The 11422-nt window shown below is 38.8% G+C and overlaps 1 long non-coding RNA gene across 1 annotated transcript; it reads left to right on the top strand.

Moving 5' to 3' along the window:
• The first annotated feature begins 6745 nt into the window (after window positions 1-6745).
• LOC133816611 (uncharacterized) lies at window positions 6746-8603 on the top strand. The gene is made up of 3 exons (XR_009885371.1): window positions 6746-6839; window positions 7650-7686; window positions 8141-8603. It is a non-coding gene; the product is annotated as an uncharacterized LOC133816611 (long non-coding RNA).
• Window positions 8604-11422: the final 2819 nt, after the last annotated feature.

The following is an 11422-nucleotide window of genomic DNA, read 5'->3' as shown; positions in this document are numbered from 1 at the left end:
AAACAGGAAAAATGGGATAATAACAATATTAAGCTAACATTTCATAATGTAGATTTTATGTAATTTAATAGTTTGTGTTTTTATCAGGAAGCTAACAATTTCGATTGTTTTATCAAGACGCAAGGTAAGTAGAATCCTCATCTACAATACAAGTCTTTTATGTGTCTTATGTGCATTTATATGCTTTATATGTTATCCTGCCATGTTCTTATGCATAAGTTATTTTCAAGAATGTTATAATTATTATGCATAAGCATGCTTAATGTTCACAGACAAGTTACTGAAAGCGTTAAAGTAGAGGTGCTGCTTGGGAGACCTAAGTCCCAAATAAGTAAGGAGGGAGATGTACGTCCCTATATAATGAATGTTTATGAGGGAGAAATTCCCTATTATCATGTTATGTTCAGGTGGGAATGTGATTCCCTATGTAATGCCGGCAGCAGCATCCTCTAGGGCCCAAAAGAAAGGAAAGTGAAAGAAAGAAAATACATAGCATGTTGCATGTTTATTTTAATGCATATGAGGTAGTTATTCTACTTACTGAGCCTTAGCTCATCAGATAATGTTTTGTATTGTAGGTAAGAGACCCCAAATATAAATTGTTGATGAGTATACGTGGGGCCAACATGACTGTACATATGGGGCTGACCTGAAGGGAGTGGAGTTCTGCTATGCTATTTTATAAATAAACAAGAAACTTGGTTTTATTATATTTCATTAAAAGTATTTTGTGAACTTTATCATTTACTTAAAGCTTTAAAAAGTATTTCATGAACTTTGTAATTTACATAAAGCTTTTCAATTTAACAGTTGGATACATTTTCATTTCTACGTTAAGGTGTAGTAACGCCACGAAAATGATTTATAAAAGTATTAAGATTTGTATGTAAGATAAAGTTTTTATCTAGTTGTGAGTATTGTGTGGTTAAGGTTATAAACATTATTTATGTATTGTTTAATAAAGTTTTTGTAAATTCAGAATTTCAGTATTGTCATATTTAGGTTAAAATTTGTTTTTACTCTATATATATGTATGTTAAGAAAGGAGGTCGTTACAGAGTGGTATCAGAGCGGTTCGGTTTTGAAGACAATCCCATATGTACAAGCATGATGGTAAGCGTGGTACTCATCAAGTAAGTCCTTATAAATATATATATTTGCGTTAAAATTTTATCCCTTAGCAAAGTTATATCTAGCGCTACTTGACGTGTAAATAAGTGATATGGTGATTTACTTTCAAGAAAGTTTTATTCATGGTAATCATCCCAACTCATGACCTTTTAGAATTGAAGAATGGAAGGACATGCAGCTGGAGAGCCTACTGCAGAGCAAACTATTCCAAATGTTGCTGAGCTAATGCGGAGATTTCAGGAAGAAAGGGAGAAAAACCAACGGTTAGAAGAGTTACTAGAACAATTCCTAAGGCAACAAAGAAATGAAGGACGACCACAGGGTAATGAAGAATCACCACATGAGAGCGCAGACCACCCACCAACAAATGGAGCACAACAACACGCACCACCTCCGACTCCTTCAATAGAAGTCAGAAATGCGACAGCCAATTACTCTCCGGAGACCTTTATGAAATTCCACCCCCCGGAATTTTATGGAAGCATTGATTCAAAAGTAACAGAGAATTGGATTCGCACGATGGAAAGACTTTTTGATCTAGCTCGAGTCCCCCAAGTTGACAAAGTACGGCTAGCAATATACTTGTTGAGGGAGGATGCTAGCTATTGGTGGGATACTATGGCGGCCATCCATGGAGTAGACACAATGACTTGGGAACATTTTTGAAACTTGTTGGAAGAAAGATACCTTACAACTGCCTTAAAAGATGAAAAAGCAAGAGAATTCACCTACCTAAGGCAGAAAAAGATGCTGATGGAAGAGTTTATTCGAAAATTTAATGAACTCTCAAGATACGCCCCCCACATGGTCTGTACGGATGAATTAAAAATCAAGCATTTCAAAAATGTTATTCATCCTGACATCCGTAAAGATCTCGAAGTAGCAGACTTGGAGGGAGCTTCTTTTTCCAAAGTAGCTGACAAAGCCTTGAAGATCGAAAGGGCAATACTGATGCAAGAACGGGAGAAAGAAGCTGAATTCAGAAGACAGGGCGCAAGGAACTTCCGAAATCGGCAAAATAACCATTTCATAAAAGGTGGTCCAAGTCAGAGAAATAGTGACAAGAAGCGGCCTAACCAGTGGAGTTTCAACAACAACAACAACAAGAGAGGAAAGGAGCAGTCCCAAGAAAAGCCAGGATTTCCTCAATGCCCCAAATGTAACAGATATCATCCTGGTGAATGTCGGATTGGTACTAACACATGTTACATATGTGGGAAGCCGGGACACTTTGCAAAGGAATGTTCCAACCGTACCGAACAGTATAAAGGAGGAGAAGAAAAGAAAACAAACGCCAGAGTCTTTGCCCTGACTCGGGAAGAAGCGGAAGCAAGTCCATCCACAGTAATCTCAGGTCAGCTCCTTTTCAATAATGTCCCTGCATCAGTATTAGTTGATTCTGGAGCTACACACTCATTCGCATCAGTGCATTTAGTTGGTAGACTAAATGGATTACCTGTTGAGATGGATACAATTTTTAGTGTAGCACTACCCTCCGGGGAAGTGCTATACTCAACTCATTGGTATAAGACTATACCAATTACAATCAATGACAGGGAACTATATGTTAACCTGATCATTATCGACATGAAGGACTATGACGTCATTTTAGGAATGGATTTCCTAACAACATATAACGCTAGAATCGACTGTAGTAAGAAAGAAGTCGTTTTTGCACCGGTTGGAGAAGAAGAAGTTCATTTTCAAGGGAAAGAGAAGCGAACCCCTTCACTAATGATTTCTGCAGCAAAGGCCAGGAAATTATTAGCAAACGGATGCACCGGATATCTAGCAATGATTTGTGACGTCTCGAAAGAGAAGCTTGCGCGACCTGAAGACGTTCATATTGTACGCGAATTCATGGAAGTATTTCCAGAAGATCTTCCTGGAATTCCTCCCGATCGTGAAATTGAGTTTGAGATCGAGTTGTTACCTGGTACAACTCCGATTTCAAAGGCCCCTTACTGCATGGCACCTGCCGAACTGAAGGAACTAAAGACTCAACTGGAGGAACTTTTGGAAAAGAAGTTTATAAGACCCAGTCATTCACCGTGGGGAGCCCCAGTACTATTCGTGAAGAAGAAGGATGGCACAATGAGAATGTGCATTGATTACAGGGAGCTCAACAAAGTGACGATTAAAAATAAGTACCCGCTACCAAGGATTGATGATTTATTCGACCAACTACAAGGAGCGGCAGTATTTTCAAAGATAGACCTTCGTTCGGGATACCACCAGCTCAAGGTGAAGGAACATGATATTCCCAAAACGGCGTTTCGAACTCGTTACAGACATTACGAATTTCTGGTGATGCCATTTGGACTAACCAATGCTCCTGCAGCTTTCATGGACCTCATGAATAGAGTATTTAAGGATTTCTTGGATAAATTTGTCGTTGTGTTTATCGATGATATCCTTATATACTCAAAGTCAGAAAAAGAACATGAGGAACATCTAAGACGTACGCTGGAAACTCTCAAAAAGGAACAACTGTATGCCAAATTCAAGAAGTGTGAATTTTGGCTCGACAAGATTAACTTTTTGGGACATGTTGTATCAAAAAGTGGGATTTTGGTGGATCCAGCTAAGGTGGAAGCAGTAAAAGAATGGTCCCAGCCAAGGAATGCAACTGAAATAAGAAGTTTTCTGGGCTTAGCTGGATATTATCGACGATTCATAGAAGGGTTTTCCAAAATCGCAACCCCACTTACGGCACTCACTAGAATGAATAGTCGATTCATATGGACGGAAGCTTGTGAGAAGAGTTTTATGGAATTAAAGAATCGACTAACTAATGCCCCAGTCCTCACCATCCCGAATAGTACAGACGAGTTTGAAATTTTCTGTGACGCTTCAAAGATGGGATTAGGAGCGGTGTTGATGCAAGAAGAAAGAGTAGTAGCTTACGCCTCCAGACAATTAAAGGATTACGAGAAGAACTACCCCACACATGATCTAGAGTTAGCTGCGGTAGTTTTTGCCTTGAAAATTTGGAGACATTATCTCTATGGAGTAAGATGTAAAATTTTTACCGATCACAAAAGTCTGAAGTACTTCTTTACCCAGAAAGAACTTAATATGAGACAAAGAAGGTGGTTGGAATTAGTCAAAGACTACGACTGTGAAATTTTATACCACCCTGGGAAAGCCAACAAAGTAGCGGATGCATTGAGTAGAAAGACGTCGACAAGCTTGATGTTCCTTCAAGCCTTGTCCAAACCGCTACAAGAAGAAGTAGTAAGATCGGGCATAGAAGTAGTAATCGGAGGATTGTCCAATCTGACGTTGCAGTCGACTCTGCTGGAGGAAATAAAAGAAGGTCAAGAATCAGTTCCTCACCTAACTGAGGTCAAAGCAGAAGTCAAAGAAGAAAAAGTGAAGAATTTTAATGTTTCTGACGCAGGAATATTAAAATTTAATGAAAGAATTTGCGTACCTGCAAGAGAGGACATTAAGAAAAAGATTATGAATGAAGCCCATAATACTCCATACACGGTACACCCAGGCTCAACAAAGATGTACAGAAGTTTGAAGGAACACTTTTGGTGGCCTGGCATGAAGAAAGACGTAGCCCAATATGTAGCTCGATGCCTTACTTGCCAGAGGATTAAGGCAGAACATCAACGACCTGGAGGAGAACTGCAACCCTTGGAAATACCAGAATGGAAATGGGAGCAGATTGCAATGGACTTTGTTATTGGACTTCCACGAACAAGCAAAGGATATGATTCAATATGGGTCATCATCGACCGATTAACAAAGTCTGCTCATTTCCTTCCGGTAAAGGTGACGTACACAGGGGACCAGTTAGCGGAAGCTTATGTGCAAGAGATAGTACGATTGCATGGAATTCCAATTTCCATAGTGTCAGATAGAGACTCAAAATTTACTTCGAAGTTCTGGCAAAGCTTGCACAAGGCTATGGGGACAAGATTGAAATTTAGTACAGCTTTCCACCCACAAACAGATGGTCAAACAGAAAGGACTATACAGACTCTTGAAGATATGCTAAGAGCGTGTGTCCTGGACTTTGAAGGATCGTGGAGTAAATATTTACCGCTGATTGAATTTGCCTATAACAATAGTTATCAGGAAACCATAGGGATGGCACCCTATGAAGCGTTATATGGGCGGAAGTGTCGATCTCCTATCCATTGGCATGAAGTGGGTGAAAGAAAGTACATAGAGCAACAAACTGGACCAGATATGGTGACGTCGACAACGGAAGCCGTTCGAAAAATTCAACAGAGGATAGCAACAGCCCAAAGTCGACAAAAATGCTATGCAGACAAACGAAGAAGACCATTAGAGTTCCAAGTCGGAGAAAAAGTATTTCTGCGGATAACGCCAATGAAAGGTGTTATGAGATTTGGACAAAAAGGGAAATTGAACCCAAGGTTCATTAGACCTTTTGAAATACTAGACCGAATTGGAAAAGTGGCCTATAAATTGGCACTGCCACCAGAGTTGTCGGATGTACATGATGTATTCCATGTGTCTATGTTGAAGAAATACATTCCTGATTCCAGTCACGTGTTGAAACATGAAGTTATCCAGGTGGACAAAGACCTTACTTATGAGGAAAAGCCTGTCCAAATTTTGGATCGAAAGAATAAGGTCTTAAGAAATAAAGAAATACCTTTGGTCAAAGTATTGTGGAGAAGCCAGGCAATAGAAGAGGCTACGTGGGAGCGTGAGGATGAGATGAAAGCTAAATATCCCGATTTATTCTAGATTTTCGAGGACGAAAATTTATAAGGAGGGTAGATTGTAACTCCCATTTTCTTTTTACAAATTATAACAATTATGAAAGATAAGAGAAGATTTTTTTTATTCATTTTTGAGTGCATTACAATGCTAACCGAATGTTAGAGCTATTAAGTAAAGTGGAAGAATAACTAATGAATATGCAACTATAACATTCATGGGCATTTCATTAGTATAATACCCATAGAATGATGCTAAATACAAGCAAACAATCACTAAAGTTATGAAAAATAAAGAGAAATTCATGTTTTGATGATGAATTTTATCTAGAAGGTTAAGAGATGAAGAAGTTGTGCAAATAAATGGTTGAAGGAACAAATATTTATAGGGCAAAAACTAGCCGTTTATGACCGTTGGTGAATAGTGTTCATGACCGTTGGGGGTGTAGTTGTTTTCTATTATGGGATTTTAACAATTCTAAGTTGTCGAAGTAACCAATAGGTGGGAATAATTAATTTATGGGTGTTAGAGAAACTTTTTCAGAAAAGTTTGTGAGTCAAAAATGCTAGACTAAGTAATATAAGAAGATTGGGAAATTTTCATTTTTTTACTATTCACCGGGTACTATTCATAGTGGGTCCCACAGTGGGGTCCACAAGGGTCCCACAGTAGGGTCCACATGGGTCCCACAGCGGGGTCCACCCCATGGGTTCCACATGTTGATGCAGTAGTGACACATTGATGACTTAAGCAAATTACTATGCTTGATATTTTGAATATGTTATTATTCCACTATGCTTATTATTTTTAATATTTTATTAGAATAGTATCCCAAGTTTTTCCTATAAATAGCCCTTCCAAAACTCATCTTGAAATCACAAAAACCTCATTTCATTTCTCTTACTCTACCCAAAAATATTCTTAACATCCTTCTAAAGTTCTAAACCTCGGAGATCTAGGCGAAGTTCTGTCCATAACGCTAGCCTACGAAAACCTTTTAGGTAAGCTCTTCCCGAGCCTTTCTTTTCAGTTATTTAGTTATTATATATGTATAGATTATTTTACTATGCCGTTATAATGCAAAAATTTATATATAGATTAATTTACTATGCCGTTATAATGCCAAAATTTATATATAGATTATTTTACTATGCCGTTATAATGCAAAAATTTATATATAGATTAATTTACTATGCCGTTATAATTTATATATAGATTATTTTACTATGCCGTTATAATGCCAAAATTTATATATAGATTATTTTACTATGACGTTATAATGCCAAAAGTTATATGTAGATTATTTTACTATGCCGTTATAATACCAAAAATTTATATATAGATTATTTTACTATAATGCCAAATTTATATATGGATTATGTTACCATGCCATTATAATGCCAAAATTTATATAGATTACTTTACTATGCCATTAAAATGCTAAAATTTATATATGGATTATTTTACCATGTCGTCATATTTTACAAATGCCAAAATTGAAATATGAACTATTTTTTTAATGTATCCTCATAATAGTAAACTTATATAGGCTATGGTCATACCTTGGACTATTATTATGGACTCTTATGACCTTATTCCCTATTATTATGGACAAGTATTATGACCTGGACTTTTCAGTATGACCATGACCACGACTTTTAGATCAAGACCTTGTCATGGACAACTATAGTATGACCATACGCCTGGACATAAAATAAGCACTAAAACAGGAAAAATGGGATAATAACAATATTAAGCTAACATTTCATAATGTAGATTTTATGTAATTTAATAGTTTGTGTTTTTATCAGGAAGCTAACAATTTCGATTGTTTTATCAAGACGCAAGGTAAGTAGAATCCTCATCTACAATACAAGTCTTTTATGTGTCTTATGTGCATTTATATGCTTTATATGTTATCCTGCCATGTTCTTATGCATAAGTTATTTTCAAGAATGTTATAATTATTATGCATAAGCATGCTTAATGTTCACAGACAAGTTACTGAAAGCGTTAAAGTAGAGGTGCTGCTTGGGAGACCTAAGTCCCAAATAAGTAAGGAGGGAGATGTACGTCCCTATATAATGAATGTTTATGAGGGAGAAATTCCCTATTATCATGTTATGTTCAGGTGGGAATGTGATTCCCTATGTAATGCCGGCAGTAGCATCCTCTAGGGCCCAAAAGAAAGGAAAGTGAAAGAAAGAAAATACATAGCATGTTGCATGTTTATTTTAATGCATATGAGGTAGTTATTCTACTTACTGAGCCTTAGCTCATCAGATAATGTTTTGTATTGTAGGTAAGAGACCCCAAATATAAATTGTTGATGAGTATACGTGGGGCCAACATGACTGTACATATGGGGCTGACCTGAAGGGAGTGGAGTTCTGCTATGCTATTTTATAAATAAACAAGAAACTTGGTTTTATTATATTTCATTAAAAGTATTTTGTGAACTTTATCATTTACTTAAAGCTTTAAAAAGTATTTCATGAACTTTGTAATTTACATAAAGCTTTTCAATTTAACAGTTGGATACATTTTCATTTCTACGTTAAGGTGTAGTAACGCCACGAAAATGATTTATAAAAGTATTAAGATTTGTATGTAAGATAAAGTTTTTATCTAGTTGTGAGTATTGTGTGGTTAAGGTTATAAACATTATTTATGTATTGTTTAATAAAGTTTTTGTAAATTCAGAATTTCAGTATTGTCATATTTAGGTTAAAATTTGTTTTTACTCTATATATATGTATGTTAAGAAAGGAGGTCGTTACAGAAGCTGACCCCTCTAAGACAGTGCTGATAAGTACCAAGCTCTCTGGAGAAGAGAGGTAGACCATCATACGATTCCTCAAGACCAGAATGAGAACTTTTGCCTGGACTCCACATGACATGCCCGGAATAGACCCTTCTGTCATGAGTCACAGCCTAAATATCTCCAACAACTTCCCACCCGTCAAGCAGAAGCAGAGGAGGTTCGCTCCAGAGGTGAATCATGTCATACAAGAGGAGGTACAACAGCTCCTAAGCACAGGGGAAATTGAAGAATGCTTGTACCCCAGTTGGCTCGCCAACCCCGTCGTGGTCTCAAAGAAGAATGGGAAAAAGAGAGTATGCATAGACTACACAAATTTAAACAAAGCGTGTCCCAAGGATAGCTACCCTCTACAAAAGATCAATCAGATGATAGACGCCACGGCAGGATATGAAAGAATGAGCTTCCTTGACGCTTACTCTGGATATAATCAGATCCCCATGAAATCAGAGGATCGGATTCATACGACTTTCATAACAGAAGGTGGTTTGTATTGCTACAAAGTTATGCCCTTCGGTCTAAAGAATGCCGGTGCAACATACCAGAGGCTGATGCACAAGCTATTTTCCTCATTACTCGGGAGAAATATGGAGGCTTATATTGATGACATGGTCATCAAGTCCAAACAAAGCTCTTCAGATATAGACGACTTGACTGAGTGCTTTGACGTCCTTGATGCTTATAAAATGAAATTAAACCCCTCTAAATGTGTCTTTGGGGTGTCCTCTGGACAGTTCTTGGGATACATCGTTAGTCAGAGGGGCATCGAGGCGAGCCCCACGCAGATTGCCTCCCTCTTAGAAGTCAAAGAGCCCCGAACCATCCGAGACATACAGGCTCTGGCAGGCAAAGTAGTAGCATTAAGCCGATTCATATCACGAATGTCTGACCATTGTCAACCCTTCTTGCAATGCATAAAGAAATCTACCAACACCACCTGGGGACCAGAGCAGAGAAAAGCATTGGAAGTATTGAAAACTTATCTGAGCACCCCTCCTATATTGAGCTCCCCCATAGCTAATGAAGATTTATTCTTATATTTGTCTGTCTCACAATTCGCTGTGAGTTCTGTTCTCTTCCGAGAAGAAGCCAATCGTCAGAGGCCAGTGTTCTACTGCAGCAAGATGCTTTTGGACGCTGAAACTCGATACAGTATGATGGAAAAGTTGGCACTCGCGCTCCTTACGGCAAAGAAGAAATTACGACAATATTTTGAAAGCCACACCATCATTGTATATACGGACTATCCATTGAAGCAAGTATTGAGTAAGCCTGACCTCTCTGGAAGGTTATCTAAATGGGCCATTGAGCTAGGGACGTACGATATTCAGTTTTCGCCACGAAAAGCTAAAAAAGGACAGGTACTCGCTGACTTCCTGGTTGAAATTCAGTCGTTCACCCCTGACACTCTGCCGGAATTGTTAGAATCAGAAGATCAATGGATGTGGACGATGTATACTGACGGAGCATCCAATTCACAAGGGGATGGTATTGGCGTCGTATTAGAAGCTCCCTCGGGCCTCAAAATCGAAGAAGCCATTCGTTTAGAGCAATCCACGACGAATAATGAAGCAGAATATGAGGCACTAATCTATGGTTTAGAACTCGCACGAGAAATGGGCATCCAACGGTTGAATGCCAGAGGCAACTCGCAGCTTATGATAGAGCAAGTGGTTGGAAATTTTGATACCAAAGCACCCCATCTGGCTAGTCTTCTACAGAAGGTAACTGACTTGCGATCGCATTTTCGCCAGTTCGAACTCATACAAGTACCTAGGGAGCCAAATTAGAAGGCCGATGCCCTTGCCAAATTAGCTTCTGCGGGGGGATGCACACGCCAGTCCTCCATATCTATAAGCCGATCAAGCAGATACATGGAAGTCTATTCAACCTCATCAGAACCTGAATGCTGGATAGATCCAATCGTAAAATACTTGACCACCTCCGAGCTCCCACCTAATCCGAAAGATGCAAAGCTTTTGCGCCTTCGGGCACAACGCTATTCCATAATCTGTGGGACGTTGTACCGAAAATCCTTCAACGACCCATACCTACGGTGTTTGTGCCCATCAAAAGCTAAGAAATTGTTAGAAGAAATACATGAGGGGACATGTGGAAATCACACAGGGGGACGGAGTTTGGCACACAAGGCACTTACAGCAGGGTATTACTGGGCATACATTATGACAGAAGCGCGGGATTATGCCAAAAAATGCAACAAATGCCAACGATTTTCACCCACCATCCATCAACATGCTCAAACCTTACACCCCATCGTTGCACCTTGGCCTTTTGCAAAATGGGGTATGGATGTAGGTGAACTACCTAAGGCTGCTGGAGGAAGACGGTATGCTCTTGTAGCCACTGATTACTTCACAAAATGGGTTGTGGCAGAGGCGTACGTCACGGTCAGCAAAATAGACATTGTGTCCTTCATCTAGAAGCATATCATATGTCAATTTGGGATACCGTGGAAGATAGTCGTGGACAATGGAACTCCGTTCCAGAATGCGAATGTACAAGAACTATGCGACACATACAAGATCAAGCTAAGCTTCGCCTCTGTCACTTACCCACAGGGCAACGGTCAAGCAGAGGCTTCCAACAAAGTTATCTTTGCCAACATTAAGAAGAACTTGGAAGATAAAAAATGAGCATGGGTAGAAGAATTACCGAAAGTATTATGGGCATATAGGACAACAAAAGGATCCTCCACAGGGGAATCTCCCTACGCCATGGTATATGGAACAGAGGCCGTCATCC

The sequence above is a fragment of the Humulus lupulus genome, chromosome 2 (genome assembly GCF_963169125.1).
Source record: "Humulus lupulus chromosome 2, drHumLupu1.1, whole genome shotgun sequence".
Taxonomy (NCBI): Eukaryota; Viridiplantae; Streptophyta; class Magnoliopsida; order Rosales; family Cannabaceae; genus Humulus; species Humulus lupulus.
The sequence above is the reverse complement of the archived record's forward strand: the minus strand, read 5'-3'. Positions and strand labels throughout refer to the sequence as shown.